Source organism: Felis catus, chromosome E3, assembly GCF_018350175.1.
Source record: "Felis catus isolate Fca126 chromosome E3, F.catus_Fca126_mat1.0, whole genome shotgun sequence".
Lineage (NCBI taxonomy): Eukaryota > Metazoa > Chordata > Mammalia > Carnivora > Felidae > Felis > Felis catus.
Genome location: NC_058383.1, coordinates 8487638 through 8505303, shown reverse-complemented (window position 1 = coordinate 8505303; position 17666 = coordinate 8487638). Strand labels below are relative to the sequence as shown.

The 17666-nt window shown below is 57.2% G+C and overlaps 2 long non-coding RNA genes across 2 annotated transcripts in view; one reads left to right on the top strand and one right to left on the bottom strand.

The window, feature by feature from the left end:
• LOC123382578 overlaps positions 1-9605 on the top strand; it is a 41528-nt gene extending 31923 nt beyond the window's left edge. The window contains exon 6 of the long non-coding RNA XR_006591150.1: positions 9018-9605. This is a non-coding gene — a long non-coding RNA (uncharacterized LOC123382578). The remainder of the gene's footprint in view (positions 1-9017) is intronic.
• A 4132-nt stretch (positions 9606-13737) lies between these two features.
• Positions 13738-15824, bottom strand: LOC111558257. The gene is made up of 3 exons (XR_002738916.2): positions 15745-15824; positions 15296-15364; positions 13738-13922 (listed from the first exon to the last, which is right to left on the bottom strand). It is a non-coding gene; the product is annotated as an uncharacterized LOC111558257 (long non-coding RNA).
• Positions 15825-17666: the final 1842 nt, after the last annotated feature.

Sequence of the window (17666 nt, the reverse complement as noted above, 5' to 3'; positions counted from 1 at the left end):
TCCATCGCTTGGCCACAGCGTGCCGGCCAGGTGTCTCCTTGTAAAGTTACTGTCCTTCCCCCGTCGTGAGCAAATAAATATCTGGAGAGTGATACTTTGAGGCCAGGCATCTCCCATGTCTCTCGAACCTTTTGTCCATCAATGTTAACACCATCCATTGGCGGATCTTACTTGCAACAAGCATTGCCGGGTCGTTGGTTCACTGACCACTTTTCTGTTTCCTTCTTTCCTCCTGCAGGGTCGAGTGGCATTCTGGTGCCTGGAGGAAGTACCCTTTCTCTCCATTTCTTTATTTCTCTCCGTGTGGCTGAGTCCCTCTTTTTGTCCCTGTTAAATCTTGCCACCTTGGGAACTAGGCGGCACGGCTGAGATTTAGGAACGAGGAACCGTGGTCAGGAGCAGGAGAGGACTTACCCGAGGCCAGTAAGTGGCTGAGGAGGGATTCAAGCCCTGTCTGTCTTTTGCCTGGATCGCTGCCCTGGCCTCTGCACTGCCTCTGCCTCCACCCTTGGCCTCAAAATTCACATTTGGCCCCGCCCTTGATATGCCATAGCACCAGAAGACTTTCAAATCCTTTGCAGGGCTCCTGGTGCCCTCTAGATTGAACTCAAACCTCAAAGGCCTTCGCCTGGCTGAAAAGGCCCTTTGGGATCTCGCCTCAGGGGCTCTTCAGGCCTCGGCTCTCCCCATCCTTCCCTTTAGGCTCCGGCGGTGTTTTGCCTCAGGACCTTTGCACATGTTGTTTTCCTGTGTGAAACACTACAGTCCTTTTCTGGCTCACTCTGACTCTTCCTCCAGGGCACAGAGTCAGGCATGCATCACCCTAGGGTTGCTTCTGAGCCCTCTGGCCTGTCTGGGGCCTGCTCGGGAGGGAGGGCAGAGCCCCCTTGGGCTTCCCTTGATCGTGGGGCTTGCCACCTGCCTTGTCTCCCCTGTTATTACTCTGAGTCTCCTCCCTGGCTGGACTGTGAGCCCCTCAAGGGCAGGGACTGGGTCTCCAGATCCCCAGCACCTGGCGCATCAAGGTATTTGGTTAATATTTACGGAATGGATGAAAAGTGGCCTCCAAAACGCGGGCTCTTTCCACAGCCCTGTGTACCTACTGTGTGCACGGTAGACATTGACGGAGTTGGAGGGACAGGAAAGATGTTTGTAAAACTAAACCGTAGGAGGGCCTTTGCAGGACTCAGCATTGATGGAATGTCTGCCGTCAGCTCAATCATCCACCCCACTGGGAGTGGTGCCGTTCTATAGGAAAGCAAACGCAGGCTCAGAGAGGTGAAGTTCCTTGTCCGGGGTCACACAGCGGGTTAGCACCAGAGGCAAGGTTTGAATGCAGGCCTGCAGGATGGGGAAGCACGTGCGCCAGCCGCCACCCCGCACCCACCCGGAGGGCCCGTGCCGTGTCCAGACACAGCGCTTCCTTCGGGCCCCGAACCCCGTGGTTTTGCGTGGCTATTCCATATGTCATTAATTGCCTTCCAGACCCTGCCTCTTTGGGTGTTTCTGCTACGGTTAAAAGAGCAATAAAACACGGCATAATTGGAAGACAAAGGCGACTGCCTGGCCAGCCCCCCCCAAGGAGCGGAGTGCCGGTAACTTGGGTGTGATCCTGCCTGTGATTCATGCAGAGAAATTACAGTCTTCCGTGTACAGGCGTGTACAAGCCGCCGGGCGGGGTGCAAGCGAACACGGCATTTAGTGGGGCAGTAAAACTCAGGCCCGTGGTGGGGGAAGCACCTCCCCCTCTGCCTCCCTCCCACCCCCAGGGAGACACGACTGATGCACAGCCCTTTAAAGTCTGCAGAGCGCTCTTGATGGCGTGTTTCTCTGGACAGAGCCCCACCCATGCTGGGGCCCGATGGTGAGGGGCTGCGCGCTCCTGGCCGGGGGGCCTGACGTGCCAGGGCTGACGGGAGGGTCATGGGATGGTGACCGTGTGCCGTCAGGGTCAAGGGTCCTAGCCCTGGACAGGTTGTGGCCCAGCAGAGGGCCTCTGAAAAGATGTCCTCCCGTCTCGATGAATCCAGGAAGACTTCCTGAAGGAGGTGGGGCATGGAGAGCCATCTAGCATTCCCTTCTTCCCTATCTAACCCTTGTCCGCGGCTGGCGAGAAGTCATTTTGAGAGAGAGGAGAGGGACACCCACCAGGTCACCCACCAGAGCTGCTCAGCCACCTACCATCATGACGGCTGACAGGCCCTGGGCTCAGAGACTGGCCGCCGTGGGCTTACTGAGCTCGCTGATGTGGCCCCTCTCCCCGAATCAGAATCCTCCTTAGCAGAAAGCAGTCTGCACAGAAGCCGGGAGCCCGCGCTAAGCTGCTTCCAGGGAGCTTGGACATTGGGCATGCGGGGTTGTGACAGCTTGGGGCCCCGAGGAGGTCCCTTCTTGACCCAGAGCGGCCCCCAGGGCTCCGGCCACAGGTCCCCTTGCCCTGCAGGGATGTCCGTTGATCCCAAGCCCTGGTCACAGGGTTGTGGGCTTTCTTGCCCACACGTGCCTACCCCTCCTAGGACCCTCCCCACTGCCTACAGCTCTTTCTCCCCAAACGGAGAGGGACAGATTCCTGTGGATCTAGGACTTGGTGTCTAGGGCTAAACAGACTGCCAGATACCTGATAAACATCGGTGTTCACCTGGCAAGTTTTCTTTCTGGAAATGCAAGTCACGTTTCCCTCCACGTCCCCGCATCCCAACCCCCTGCTTCCTAGAGAAACCCTTAGGATCTCTTGTGTATCCTCCGGGTATTTCTACGTAAATGCATCAAGTGGTGGGTGTTTGCATACATATATGCTGTTCGACTTCTTGTGTTTTACCTAATGGTACACACGGGAGACTTCTGCTTATGCAAAGCTGCCTCCTCCTTCTTCCTCCTCCCCCTCCTCCTCCTCCCCCTCACGAGGTCCACTCGTGGCTGTACCATGCTTTAATTCACTTCTCCTTTCACGTAGACCCTTGGGTTGTGCATACACACGCGTTTCTCACGTGCTCAACGTGTACCTGTGGATTGAATTCCCAAGCAGTGGGATCGTCGGCTCAGGGGTCAACCCATCTGCATCTATGATAAAAATGCCTAAATCATCTTTTATCAGGGTCGTATCGTCTTGCATTCATAGCGACCTAGGAGAGCACCTGGTTCCCAGTGTGACAGCCTTACCGAGAGGCTGTGTCGTCACGCTTTGGATATTTGCCTGATGGGTAAAAAATGGGATCCTTGGTATGGTTTTTCTTCATACTTCTCTTAATGGGAACGAGGTGGACTATCTTTTCCAATGTTTAAAGGCCGCTTGTGTCTCTTTATCTATTATTAGTCTTTTAAAAAAAATTTTTTTAACGTTTATTTATTTTTGAGACAGAGAGAGAGCATGAACGGGGGAGGGTCAGAGAGAGAGGGAGACACAGAATCTGAAACAGGCTCCAGGCTCCGGGCTGTCAGCACAGATCCCAACGTGGGACTCGAACCCACAAACCGTGAAGTCATGGCCTGAGCCGACTGAGCCACCCAGGCGCCCCTGTTATTAGTCATTTAATTGATCATCCTTTCCAGCTTCTGAATTTCAAGTCATCGTTGGAAGACTTTCCGCGTGCCACGGTTGTAAAGGGAGTCAATCACGTTTTCCTCTGATTGTCTGAGGATTTCAATTTCTACATCTAAATCTCAGATCTCTTTGGAGTTTGTCCCGGGGGCTCTCTGGTGAGGCTGAGATCCAGCCTGATTGGTCACCAGATGGCTTCCTTGTTGTGCCAACACCATGGATTGAAATTCCTGTCTTTGCCTCCCTTCTTAGCCGCCTTCGTCCCGCCCTCACTTCCAGTGTTTGGGGGTGTATTTCTAGGCTTTCTTTCTGTCCCATTGATCCATCTACTCATGAATGTGGTAAGCAATTTGAAAACGTGTTTTCCAGGGCACCCGGGTGGGTCAGTCGGTTAAGCATCCGGCTTTGGCTCAGGTCACGGTCTTGCTTGTGAGTTCGAGCCCCACGTCGGCTCTGTGCTGACAGCTGGGAGCCTGGAGCCTGCTTCGGGTTCTGTGTGTCTCTCTCTGTCCCTCCCCTGCTCACGCTCTGCCTCCGTCTCTCTCACAATAAATAAATAAGTAAACATTAAAAACAATTTTTTAAACCCTGTTTTTCTCTGAGAACGAAGGCTATACTGTGGAGCAGAATGCAACTTTCACGTGTATTTCCAAGATGACTCTCTAAAGCTTCAAAGTGATTCTGAGCTTGCCCCCAACCCTCTTCCCTTGGCGACGGACCCGGCCGCTTTCTGCTCCGCACAACGGACCCACCTCAAGGTGTCAGCTGAGCTCTGCCATTAGGACTAGTGCAGTCTAAGTGCCGCTAGCTGATGCCTATAAACCGGGTGTCCCCTCTTCCAGGAAGTCTTCCCGGCCATCTCCTCGCCCCCCGGGCAGAGTTAGCAACTTGCCCGGCCTGCACCTGAGTGAGCTCTCCTCTCCAGGCGTCCATTCGAGCTACTGGGCTGCACTGTAATCACCTGTTTACCCGTCTCAGGCTCGAGTCCTCCTGGTCGTGAATCCGTCAACATGTTCCTTACTCATTTATAGGGCAATCATCTGGCTGCAGTCCGAGCGCCACGTGCAAAGGGTGTGAGTCTTGTAAAGTGTCAATCAGTCCGTGGGCATTTTCTAGTTCCTTCTAGGCGCTCCGCGTTGGATTTCTCTCCTCCTCCCATTGGCCCCACCCCTCAGCCTTGCCTCCTGGCGGCCATGGGCCCCCTCACCCTTGGAAGAGGGCTCTGCAGAGTGGCTGAGGGCCCAGACCCCCACTTGTCCCGGACTCTTGTCCGGGAGAGCTGAAGGGCCATCATCGCTCCTTCCTGGACACCTCACCGTGGCTTCCTGGGCCTGGCTGACCTGCCCCCCGCCAACCCTGAACGCCAGGCCCCGGCAATTTCATGGGCAACGAGTCTCAAAGGGCTGTTACAGTGGGTACCGATGAGCCACAGACGGATGCAGATGGGGGGGGGTTTCCTTCATCTTCCAGAGGAGGAAGCTGACGTGAGGTGGGGGAGGGCCAGGGGACTGGAACCAGGGCTCCGGGGGCCTCCTCAGGTAACCCTGGGTCCCCAGGCGGTGGCCTGGATTCTGGCAGAGTGTGACCGGAGGGCTTAGGGCAGGGCCAGGGCTGGACTCACAGCGGGAGCCGAGACTGCACGGAGCCGGGTTCTGAGCAGGTGCCCTGAGGCTGGGACCAGAAGACGGTGGCGGGGACGGGGCACAGAGATGCAGTGCGGGGGACAGAGCCTCGCTCCTCCAGACCCCTCCTGCACCGCCTCCACCTGTGGCCCGAGGTCCTCATCTGAAAGACTGAACAGTGACCCGGGCCTGGGCTTCCCGCCTCAAAGGCCTGTGTGTTGTGTAGACAGCGGTCGCGAGGGTGGTCCGGGAACCGTGAAGCTGGCCCTTCTTATATGTGGTGCCGTTGCGCCGCTGGAGGACCGCTGTCTGCAGGGCCCCGAGGGGTCCCCGTGAGTCCCCAGAAGAATGGCTCTGAGGAGACCCTGAGGGGCTGATTCCATCTCATTCTCCAGCCCGAGCTGTAAGCAGATGGGACCGACTGGACTTAGGAGGCGGTAAGTTCCCCGTCACTGGTAGGGTGAGCGCGAGGGCCGGCGGTTTCCCTGCCTGGGAGGCCGTGAAAAGACGCAAGCATTGGATGCTATTCTGTCCTTTCCAGCCCTGAAAGGCTCTGGTGGTTGCTTTGAAGACTTGCTCCCTTTACTCCAGCTTTCAGCGGCCCCCCCCCCCACCCCCAGGCACACAGGGCTCCCCTCTTCCGGCCCTGCAGAGCTCGGGCGGGGACGGCAGGGGTGGAAGCCGAGAACCTTCTACTTACCTGACGCCTGGCAGCTGAGACGTCATCTCCCAGTCCGAGGGTCCTGCTGGCTCAACATGGCCGGGATGGCGAGGATTCCGCATAGTTAGCCGGGGCAGGGCAACTTCAGCTCTTTTCTCTGCTGGACCCCCACCCTGTCCCCCCGTTGAAACCCCTCTCCTGGTCTCTCCTGCTTGGTGGCAGTCTCTGGAATCCAAGCTGCGCTGTGATGGAGGGACCTTCATAATTTAACTCTGACACGTGGCTCGGGGAGGAGGACCAGGGAGTGGGCCCTCATCCAACCCTCTCTTCCCCTTGCACGACCTAAGGGCAGCCAACTCCACGGACCTCAACTTTGGGGGGGCGGTAACCCAAGGACATTCTCCCTCCCCACACTCGGCTCTCTCCTTCTGCTTCCCAGGCCCTTCTCCTTCGATCCGGCAACCCAGCCCTCCCCAGAGGGTAGAGGGCCGTGGTCCCATCCCTTCTGGTGCCACGGGCATTGGCGACGGGGAGCCTACGTCCCCTGCCCCCACGAGCGAGGGAGACGGTGCGTGCTTCAGTCCCAGTTCTGTCCCCTCTCCCCGGACAGGGAGGGATGCCACCCAAAAGGAAAACACACCTTGTGTCTCAAGGAGCATCTCAATTTCTCAGCGTTTAACCCTGAGGATGGAAAGGCTGTTTCCTTCGGGACTGTGACTTTGACCGTGACCCTTGCTGGCGAGTTCACGCTTCCATCTAGGACGGATGCAAGCACATGCCTTACCTCTCAGCCCTGCTGCCCCGTAGGTTGTGCTGCTTGCTTGTCAAGATCCTTCGCCAGGATGGGGGGAGGGGGGCGACCCAGCCCAGGTCCTGAGTCTGTGACGGGGGCAGTGAAACACGGCCCCCAGTAGCCCAGGCTCTGGGGCTCTTCGGGAGCTGGGTTTGCCTGTGGTTCTGTGGCTTTAAGAAGCTTTGTGACCTTAGGCAAGTTTCTCAGCCTCCTCTGGGTCCCAGCCCATCCGCCACCCCCCCTCACCAGGCTGTTGTCAGATGAGACACGATGGCGGGTGGGCCACACGGCGACCGCTAGGTAAGCCCGGCTCTGTTGCCGGCTGGAATGCAGACCCCGGCCTCTGGCCCTCGGCCCCCTACTCCCCTACACCCCCAGTTCCCTTTCTGGCCCCAGCACACAGCCCCCTTCCGCTGGTGCCCCCCACCCCCACCCCATTAGAGCCAGATCATAAAATCTCCAGGGGAGGGAGGCTGGTGACATCTTTAGTGGCGACATTTGGGTGAAAAATTCATGACCATCAGTTACTCAAGGAAGAGGGGAAAAATGAGCCATTTCCACGGCTCGGGAACGTGGCTCTCCCTGGCTGTGAGTCCACAAATCTATTTTATGTGACGAGATCTATAGTCTAATAGAAGGAGCTTATCACAGACTTAAGAAAAAGTGCACAATAATGCTCCACTCTTTCCCCACCTCTCGGCCCCGCAAGGCGCCCTTCGGGAAGGTGAGGGCAGTGGCTCTCCAGGAGCCACGGAGAGTTCACCAGCCAGCGGGGTCCCGTGGGGGGACGGCTGGGTGGCCCAGGGTGGGAACCGGTGACCCCCGTGCCCCGCCTGTGTTCTGCACCCCTGGAGGCCACACCCCATCCTCATCACCACGGTGGAGGGGACCCTGGGAAACCCGCCACCTTGTTGTGACAGACACGAGTCAGTCTGTCTGTCTGTCTGTCAGCACAAAGGAGGAATGGACGTTTCTCTTCTCCTACTGCCTCTCATCCTGGGGAGGGGGGGCCAGGCCGAGTAAGAGGCAGGCAGATCCTCTCTGAGACCCAACAGCCTTGGTCCCAGGTCCCGGGGGGCCCCGGGGCAGCTCTGAGGGGAAGGGGCTTGGTGGCTACTCTTTGGGGAGCCTCGGTGCGGTGCTGGGGGAGGCTGATGCCCTGAATGCTGCAAAGAGCAGGGCTAGGGATTCCGGGGCCCGACCTGGGGGCCCACACCTGTGGCAGGGGGCAGCCGGGGCCAGCTCCCAGCTCTGGAGGCCCATGGCCACTCCTCATCCAGGACCACCGTGTCCATCTGGCCCCATCGACCAACCTCTAAGACCCCCTCTCCCCGAGACATGGGTGAGCCAGATGGCGGGTCCCCGTGGAGCCTTGCACCGTGTGCCTCACAGATGAAGAGTGAGTGAATGAATGGATGGCTGGGCGCGGGCAGATCCCAGCTTGGTCCCAAGCCTCTTCCCCTGCAATGTTGGGCCACGTCCAGAACTGGAGGGCAGACCGGCCTGGGGTTTGTTTGCATGAGAAGCCTGGAGCTTCCAGGGAATAAAGTCACCTGGGCCTTGAGACACACACTTTTGGATGGGGGTGATGGCTCGGCGCTGGGGGCCGGTGGGGGAGGTCATTTTAAATTTATCTGGGGGCGCCTGGGGGGCTCAGTCGGTTAAACATCAGACTTTGGCTCAGGTCATGATCTCACGGTTCGTGGGTTCGAGCTCCTCATCGGGCTCTATGCTGGCAGCTCGGAGCCTGCAGCCTGCTTCCGTTTCTGTGTCTCCCTCTCTCTCTGCCCGTCTCCTGCTTGCTCTCTGTCGCTCGCTCTCAAAAATAAAATAAACATTAAAAATTAAGAACAAATGTATCTGGTTGGTTAGCTGTATTTACCGTGTCTGGCAAAGAGTTTCGTGAGGTATATGGGGCCAGGGGGGTTCTGGGGGGCCCCCAGGGGGAAAGAAGCAAGAGGAAGAAGGTTGCAGGTCTGGTCGGAATCCCAGGTCCATAACCTGTGGCCTCCATTTTCTCATCTCTAAAATGGGGGTAATAGAGAGCCTTGGGTTGTTGTAAGGATTCAACGAGAAGAAACTCGAAAAGCAGCCCACACAGTGACGGACATGGGAGCCTCAGTACATGACAAACCAGCCAGTAAATAATCAGTTCAACCAGTGATGTTGTTCTGACTACCGCATGGCCCGAGGGCCACTTGCTGGGCCGGACAGCTGGACTGCTAAGGAGGCCAAGCAAAGAGGGAAAGTGGACCAAAGGGTTTCGCGAGGTATACGATATCAGTTTTGGTGTGTCTGAATTCACGCAGTGAAAGAGATCACATTCCGTGAGTAGGTTAAGCATCTCCGTTGCGATCCTGAGTATAGCTTAAGAAAGATGTTTTGGTTTTTTTTTTTTTCTAGAATGTTCGAAGGCCAGCGTCAGCTGAGCCCATGTCCCAATTAGGCCAACTCCACACTGCTGCTGCCTGAATTCGTGAGGGTCCTGCCTGCCCATCTCCCTGATGGATCAGTTCTGCCGGCGCCGGGGACCGTATGAGCAGATTCTCCGTGGCTTGGGTTTGCTGCTGTGTCTCCCCTGCATTGAACCCCAGAAACCACTTCCTTCTGTTATTGATGGTCTCCACGAGGCCCAGAGGTCACTCTTAAAATATCGTCTCCTCCAGGGACACTCCGGGACCAGAATACTTGAGGCACGCGTCAGGTAGGTTGGGGGGTTCAGGACAGTTCTCCGCGCTCGTGTAAGGGAAGGAAGAAATCAAGGAAGTGATAGAACAGACATTGTGGCCTTCCTCTGTGTGGCCCGGTGGGGCCACGTCTGCTGCTGGGAGGGGCCAGCTTGCTTCCCGAGCCCGCCTGTTCCCCAGGGGGAGGAAGGTGCCACTCCCCCGGACTCTGAAGGACAAAGATGGACAGCTGGCTCTAAAAAGACGTAGAGGGGCGCCTGGGTGGCTCGGTCGGTTGGGCGTCCGACTTTGACTCAGGTCACGATCTCGCGGTCTGCGAGTTCGAGCCCCGCGTCGGGCTCTGTGCTGACCGCTCAGAGCCTGGAGCCTGCTTCGGATTCTGTGTCTCCCTCTCTCTCTCTGCCCCTCCCCTGTTCACGCTCTGTCTCTCTCTGTCTCAAAAATAAATAAACGTTAAAAAAAAAAATTTAAAAAGACGTAGAAATAGAGACGGGCGCCTGGGTGGCTGGCTCATTCGGTTACGTGTCTGACTTCAGCTCATGTCGTGATCTCATAGTTCCATAAGTTTGAGCCCTGCGTGCTTGGGATTCTCTCTCTCCCTCTCTCTCTCTCTCTCTGCCTCTTTCCCCCTCACACTTTCTCTCTTTCAAACAAACAAAAAAAACATAAAAAAAAAAGGGAAGGAAGAAAGGAAGGAGGGAGGGAGGGAAGGAAGGAGGGAGGGAGGGTGGGAGGGAGGAAGGAGCAAGCAATGACGTTTGCTACCTGCCATGGTGCGAATCCCCCCGCCAAGGCCGGGAGGCACCCACTCTCTCTAGAGCCGTGTGAGACGCCCCCGGCACATGGCCACTCAGAGCCCATCCTCGGATTGATGAAACCCAAAGAAGACCCCCAAAGCTACGCAGGGGCAGGGGCGGAGCGGGGCCGGGACCCAGGCTTCCAACGCCCCCAGCCAAAGGCTGGCTCCGTGATGCCATGCCGGGGGCACTCTCCGGAACGTCCGCGGCGCCAGGTGACTCGGCCTGAGACCCCCAGAGAGAGGATGGAGGCCGGTAGGCCTGGCCCGAGTCAGCCCAGCCCACCGCGGGCCGTCAGAGCCATCAGCCCTGGGGACCGGAGGTGCAGCTTTCTCAGCTACACAAGCCGGGCCATGACAGATGGCATGTGGTGACGAGGCCCAGGACCCAGCAGCGGGCATTTCTGACTGTGAGTCACTCCCTCCCAGCTGCATTCCACAACGTCACCATGTCTGGCCCCTTGAGTGAGTGGACGCGTGTGTTTTAAATTCATCCCTCTGGGGACTCCCTTTTTCCTTACACATGTACGTTTTCTTCTCACGAAGTGTGTGACCAGACCTTGGTTTGCGTCTAGTCCGTGCTCTGGTTTGCTGTGTGACCATGTCGGCCACCTGGCCCTCCGGGCCCGGGTTTCATCATCTATCCTGTCTGAGCTTGGCCTACCGGAACGAATACCACAGACCGGGTGGCTTAGACAACAGACAATTTTTTTTTTTTTCTCACAGTTTTCTGGAGACTGGGAAGTGCAAGTTTAAGTGCTGGCAGATTTGGCTCTCTCCGTGAGAGCCACTTACGGTCTCACAGGCAGCCACCGTCTGGCTGTGTCTTCACGTACCGGGGAAAGCGCTCGGGTCTCTCTCCCCCTCTTATAAGGACACTGATCTCACTGCGGGGGCCCCACCCTCACGAGCTCAGCCATAACCTCATCACGTCTCGGGCCCCGCCTCCTAACAGCGTCGCATTGGGGATTGGGGCTTCGGTGTATGAATTTTGGAGGGACGCATTCAGTCCATGACGTACCCTAACGGCCCTTCTAAGAGCTGCTTTGTGGGGGCGCCTGGGTGACTCAGTCGGTTAGGTGTCCGACTTCGGCTCAGGTCATGATCTCACAGTTTGTAAGTTCGAGTCCCACGTCCGGCTCTGTGCTGACAGCTCGGCTCCTGGAGCCTGCTTCTGAATCTGTGTGTGTGTGTGTGTCTCTCTCTCTCTCTCTCTCTCTCAAAACAATAAACATTAAAAGCTTCTTTGTAGACTGGGTTTGGTATGAGGTGTAGGTCCCCCCATGGAACAGCACCATGGGGGTGGTGTGGCCCCGACAGCTGGCTAAGTCCACATGTGTCTGGGCAATGGACCAAGTGAGGTGCTAAGCTAAGGACACCCTCCCAGGGAGGGTCCACTGAAGCCTCCACCTAAGGAGTAGTCATGGAAGGCTTCCCGCAGGAGGTGATGCCAGGGTGGGCCCTAAAGGATGAGACTGGGAAGACATCTTTCTTGGCGGGAGGATCGGCCTCTGCAAAGGCTGGCCTCAGAGGAACTGAGGTGGAGCAGAGTCAGGAAGTCCGAGACTGGCCCAGTCGCTACACCTCGGGGGTTAGTCTCAGGCAGGGAAAGAGGGGCTCATCGCAGCGAGGGTCTGGGGCACCCTGGAGCATGGCGACCCTGGCTATCATTGGCCCCTGTGTGACCTCGGGCTCTCTGGGCCCCGGCTGCCTTGATGTCTGTAAAGCACACAGAATTGTTGGGAGAATACGGTAGAGAAGCCGCTTTCACGGTCCCTGGCATGGCGTGGGGTCCATACGTGTTGTTGGAGCCCTGTCTCTTCCTTGCATGAATCGAGTTAACAAGCATTTATTGAGCACTTACTGTGCTCCCCCTTCCTGTGCCAGGCCGCTCTGATTGAACAGGATTTCCCCGTCCCAGGAGCCTACAGGGCGGGTGACAGGGGTGGGGTAGACCCACAGGACAGGCACGGAGGCCAGAAGTCTGGTGAATGCGGGTGTCCTAAGGCCTCCTTGTGTCTCTCTCCATTCTGGAAGTGGGGGTTGGGCCAAATGTGCCAAGGGGGAGAACACGGCCTTCCTTTTCTGGGGGCGCAGGGGTGGGGTGCCGGCTGCTGTTCATGAGATGCTCTGGGCTGCAGCCTGTGCTGTGGTGAGGGTGCCAGGGGCACGAACACTTGGCAACTGAGCGGGCAAAGGCAGAGCTCAGGGGATCCCGGGGAGGGTATCATCGCGTTTCCTATCTGTTCACCTCTGCACTGTGCCCCAGGAGCAGAGGCTCCTTGTGGAGTCTGTGCCCCGGAGGACCAAAGGAGCTTCCCAGGAGGGAAGCGGGGCCACCGGTGGGGGTGGTGGAGGGGGCCCCGAGGGGGTATGTCCTGAGCCCCAGCCTGAGCCTGGGGCCGGCAGGGAGCGTGGGTCGGGGTCTGGGGGACCACGGGGACCCGGGTGTGAGCAGCCGCGTGAGAGGGGGGCGCCTAGACTCTCCGCCCCTTACTCTGCCGACCAGCCCGTCCATCCCGATCCTCGTTAGCGCGGCGCCACCTAGCGGCGCTCGGGGGAAGCGGCGGCGCGACCTCGTCCGTGCCCACACGGGCTGGGTCCCCGAGTTCCTGGGCAATCAGGCCCAGAGGAGCAGGCGGTGACACCCGACACCTAAAGGGCTGAAGGAGTGGGGGCAGAGCCTGGAGGGAAGCAGCCGGGCACACCAGGCTTTGACCTTGACCCTAGTCTCTGTTTGTCCCCTCCTCAGCCTCAGCATCAGGGAGCACAAAGAGGAGGCGGGAGAAGGAACAAGTCCAGAAGGGCAGGCAGGAAGAAACGTGCAGGTGTCCATGGTCCAGGAGCCCAGGACGGAGTGGGAACCCATCACTACAGAACCTCAGTGGGAGGCGAGGCCATGCACACCTGCTTTCCGACGTTGGGGGCGTTCGTGTGGCGGTGGGGTCTGTGTTTCTGTGTGTGCGCCTGTGCGAGTGTATGAATGCACGTCTGCATGAGTGTATCTGTGCCGGTGTGTGATTGGATGTCTTTGTGTGTCTGTGTGTGAGTGTGTGTGAGCGAAACACTGGGCAGAGCTGCCCCTTTGGCTGTGCGTTTGGGGACAGCCTGTCCTCTGTGCCCCGCACCCCTCCTGGGCCAGTTCATGCCCTCCCGTGTCCCCGGGGGGACGTGCGTGGAAACCTCTCCCAGGTGGGGCCCCTTCTGTCCCCACGCCAGCCCCACGCCTCAGCCCCAGCCTACAGGCCCAGTGTCAGCCGCTGAGGGAAATTGCTCCTTAAAGCTGGACGTGGAGGCCACCCAGCTTTACAGCCTCAGCCCGAGAGCCCTGTGCAAGGACATTCAGGTGGAAAATATGAGGACGTCCAGCAGCCCTTTGGTGTGTGCTTTAAAAAGCCAGGTGTTGGGGCGCCTGGGTGGCTCAGTCGATTAGGCTGCTGATTCTTGGTTTCGGCTCAGGTCCTGATCTCACGGTTCGTGGGTTCGAGCCCCATGTCTGGCTCTGTGTTGGCAGCATGGAGCCTGCTTGGGATTCTCAATCTCTCTCTCTCTCTCTCTCTCTCTCTCTCTCTCTCTCTCTCTGTCCCTCCCCCACTCACTCTCTGTCTCTCTCAAATAAATAAACAAACTTAAGAAAAATAGAAATGATTTTAAAAGTCAGGTGCACGAGGACAAGGATGTTTCTTCTGCCCGGAAGAGACCAGAACCTGATGCTCTAAACCCCGAATGAGGAGGTCTGGAGGAGACTCCTGCTCGGTGAGGACTCTCAGACCAAGGCAGTTACTGGCCTGTTTGTTTTCTGGCCACTCTCGGAGTCTCTGTCTCCTGGAGAGGAAGGGGCTGTGTCAGAGCATGAAACAGTAATGCTCGAGGAAATCGGAGGGTGGTGGCCACAAATCTGACCGACATTGTTTGTCCTTTGGTAATGCCCTTCCCAGGAGTGATCAGGCCCCAGATGTCCACGGTAGAGGGGGAGGGGGCTCCCCCTGGCCGAGGGCCATTAGCTCAGCCCCCAGTGTGGGTATCTCCTTACAGAAGCAGGGGCCGAACCTCAGGGAAGTTATAAAACCTCCTTGCCCAAGGTCCCTCTGCTTCTAAGTGACAGGGAGGATTTGAACCAGCTGTGTCGATGCCCACAGGCAGGAGCACCGACAGATATCGAGGGCATGGTCGGGCATGGTGGGGCCGGGTGTGCCTCAGGGTGGGCACAGCTGCCCGGATCCCTGGCTGCTGTTCCCTGACTGTGGTGTCACAGGTGACTTTGTGTGGTGCTCGAGCCTTTGGCTCTGAATGCCGGGCGGGAGTCTGGGAGTGCGGTCTTGCCTCTCTGAGCACTGTCTGCCCGCCCGCCACACCGTGTGGGCCCACAGGGAGGGGTTTTCTTGGAGCTTATCCGGGGACAGGCATCTCTGTCCTTGGATCTGATAACGGCTCCCAGTTTCCCCCAGGAGGCAAGAGGCTCTCCCGGGAAACCAGCAAACGTGTTTTCCACCCTTCCCGCTTCCCAGCGTTTCCTTCTCTGACTTCCTCCTCCTCCTCCCGCGCCCCGAGGGCTGGCACTGGCTTCTAGGGTCCTCCTGTCTTCCTCTAAGAGATTGGCTGGCTCCCCGCCCCCCAGGGCCCCAGGGAGACCTAGGGTGGGCCTAACAGAGGCCACACAGAGTCCTGAACTGGCCGCGGCAGGGGAGGGGGGCGTGCCTTTGCCTCTGCTTCCTCATCTGGGAGGAGGGCGTCGGCTCCAGAAAGCTCTGACCATCAGTACCTTCGTGGCAGGGGGTTGGCCTGTGGGACTGTGGCTCCTCGTCCGGGCCTCTTGTTCTTCCTGGCTGCCCCTGGGCTCTGGTCTAGGGGCTCCCAGGCCTTTGCCCGGTGATTTCCCTGCTTGGGCCTCTCATTAACAGATTTGAAAAACCGAGACTCATAATACTAGTGTCAAAAGACAAGTAGGGAAACTGAGGCTGAAGGAAGAAGTTGATCTGAGGTCACGCAGAAGTTGGCGGTGGGTTGGGCCAGAATCCAGAACCCTGCGCCATGTTCCCTTGCTGGGGATAACTGGGGGAAGGGTCCTAGGAACTGTCTCTCATCCTTGTCCCAATCGACCCCTCGAAATGGTTTTAAGTTTCCTCAAGTATGAGCATATATGCTTTTAAAAAGAACATAGAAGTTGACTTCTCTCACACAAGCAGCCCAAGGTTTACCTGGCAGTGTCCTAGGAACCATTGTCCTTGCATCCGACTGTACAGCCATGCTCAACAGGTGACTTCCATCTGTGAGTCCAAAAAGGCTGCCTGAGCTCCTGCCATCATTTCTACACCCCAGCCAGTGGCAAGCGGGAAAGAGGAATGAGAAAGCTTAAGCCTTTCTTTTTCCCTTTTTTTTTTCAATTTAAGAAATTGTGTTGGGGCGCCTGGGTGGCTCAGTCGGTTGAGCGTCCGACTTTGGCTCAGGTCATGATCTCGCGGTCAGTGAGTTCAAGCCCCGCGTCGGGCTCTGTGCTGACAGCTCAGAGCCTGGAGCCTGTTTCAGATTCTGTGTCTCCCTCTCTCTGACCCTTCCCCGTTCATGCTCTGTCTCTCTCTGTCTCAAAAATAAACGTTAAAAAAAAAAGAAAGAAATTGTGTTAAAACACACAAAACATAAAGTTTACCATCTTAACACTTGAAGCATACAGTTCGGCGTTATGAAGTACGTTCACATTGCTGTCCAACTGGAGGATGAAGATGTTTTCTAGAAAAAAAAAAAAAAACGAGGCTCAGAATGGGTGCCTGGCTCAAAGTCACACAGCGCGTAAATAGGTCTTTTGACCCTAAGGCCTGCCTTGGGGGCTCCTGCCTGAGCTGGGTGTCACTTTCATTAGAAAGGTGGCCTTGTGAACAGTATCGGTGGTGGGGTGGGGTCCCCACGTGCCCCTCACCCCCAAGGAGATGAAGAAGCCCAGCGGGCACCTCCACGCTCGGGGGGCCCGGCCGGGAATTTCCACCCAAAGTTCACAGGGCTCACATGAGCACTTGCCTGCCCCCTCTCTCTGCTCCCTAGAAGCTTTAAGAGGCTGGGAAAAATAGGAACGACTTAGTCCTGAGGCCCAGCATTTGGAGAGCTGCCTACCGAACGATTTACTGAGGGGCCCGGGGCCAGAGTGTTCTGGCGGCGTCCCGAGCGTGCGCGCGCGTGTATGCGTGTGCCCCGCGCACGGTGCCTGGTGCGAGCGTAGATGCGTGTGTTTCCGCGTGGACGTGCGTGTGCGTGCACGCGTGTGCCCTTCGCGTCCGGAAGTACCACCAAGAGCCCCGTACCCGGCGGGCACGCTGCCCGCCCGACCCCTGCCTCTCGGAGGAGGGACCCTGGGGCCCGCAGCGGTGAGCGGGGAGGGCGGGTGCCAGCTGGGCCCGGTGAGGAGTGCTGTCTGGGGTTGTGTGTTGTAACTGGCAGCCTGGCATATGAGTCACCGGCCAAATTAACTCAAGTTTCCTTTGGGGAAAAATGTAATCGGTGAGTGCGCTCCCTTCCATTTTAGCAAATTAACTTCTCCATTTTTTTTCTTTCTTTCTTTCTTTCTTTCTTTCTTTCTTTTTTTTTTTTTAAATTTGGGGGGTGGGTGGGCACAGAAGGGGGCAGAGAATCTTGGAGAGAGGTTGGGTCCGGGCTGAAGCGGGGGGCGGGGGCCACGCTGCTCCTGGAGGTCCTGCTGGGACCTGGGGGTAGACACACATATTTGAGGAAGAACCGCGTTTTCCTCTGAGCACGTTTCCTGGACGCTTTTTTCTGTGCCCACCAACTGGAAGGACGTAACAGCCCCACTGGGAGCAAGTGGGGGGGTTTTCCCCGGGCCGGAGCAGGCCTCCTGGGAGAGATCGTTCCAGTGCCAGAAAACACCAGTCTGGAAGCTTCTACAGGCCTTCCTGTGTGTGAATGACCACACTGCCGTCATTCGCACGGGCTCCGGAGGGCCCGGCCTGCCGTTTCTAGGACTTTCATCTCCATTCCTCATGTTCATACCTCTGAGGAAGGTATTGCAACCCCCCTTACCCAGGCGAGGAGTCTTTATCCCCTGAGAAGTGACACAGTGACCCCAGACCCTGTTCCCTTCAGCCCTTAGCTGGGCCACATGATCCTTTCCCCTCAGATGTTGGGGGATACAAAAGGTATTTGATCTTTTTTAATATTTTTTATTTTTTAAGTTTATTTATTTATTTCTTTATTTAAATATTTATTTATTTTAGAGACAGAAGGAAAGAGACAGAGCGTGAGCAGGGAGGGGGACACAGAATGCCAAGCAGGCTCCAGCCTCTGAGCTGTCAGCACAGAGCCTGACGTGGGGCTCGAGCCCACGAACCGTGAGATCATGACTTGAGCCGAATTCAGACGCTTAACCAACTGAGCCACCCAGATGCCCCTGAAGTTTATTTATTTTGAGAGAGACAGAGAGAGAGGGAGAGAGTGCTGCCAGCCCAGAGCCCCCGTGTGGGGCTCGAACTCACAAAACCATGAGATCGTGACCTGAGCCCAAACCAAGAGTCAGATGTTGAACTGACCGAGCCACCCAGGCGTCCCCAAAAGATATTTGATCTT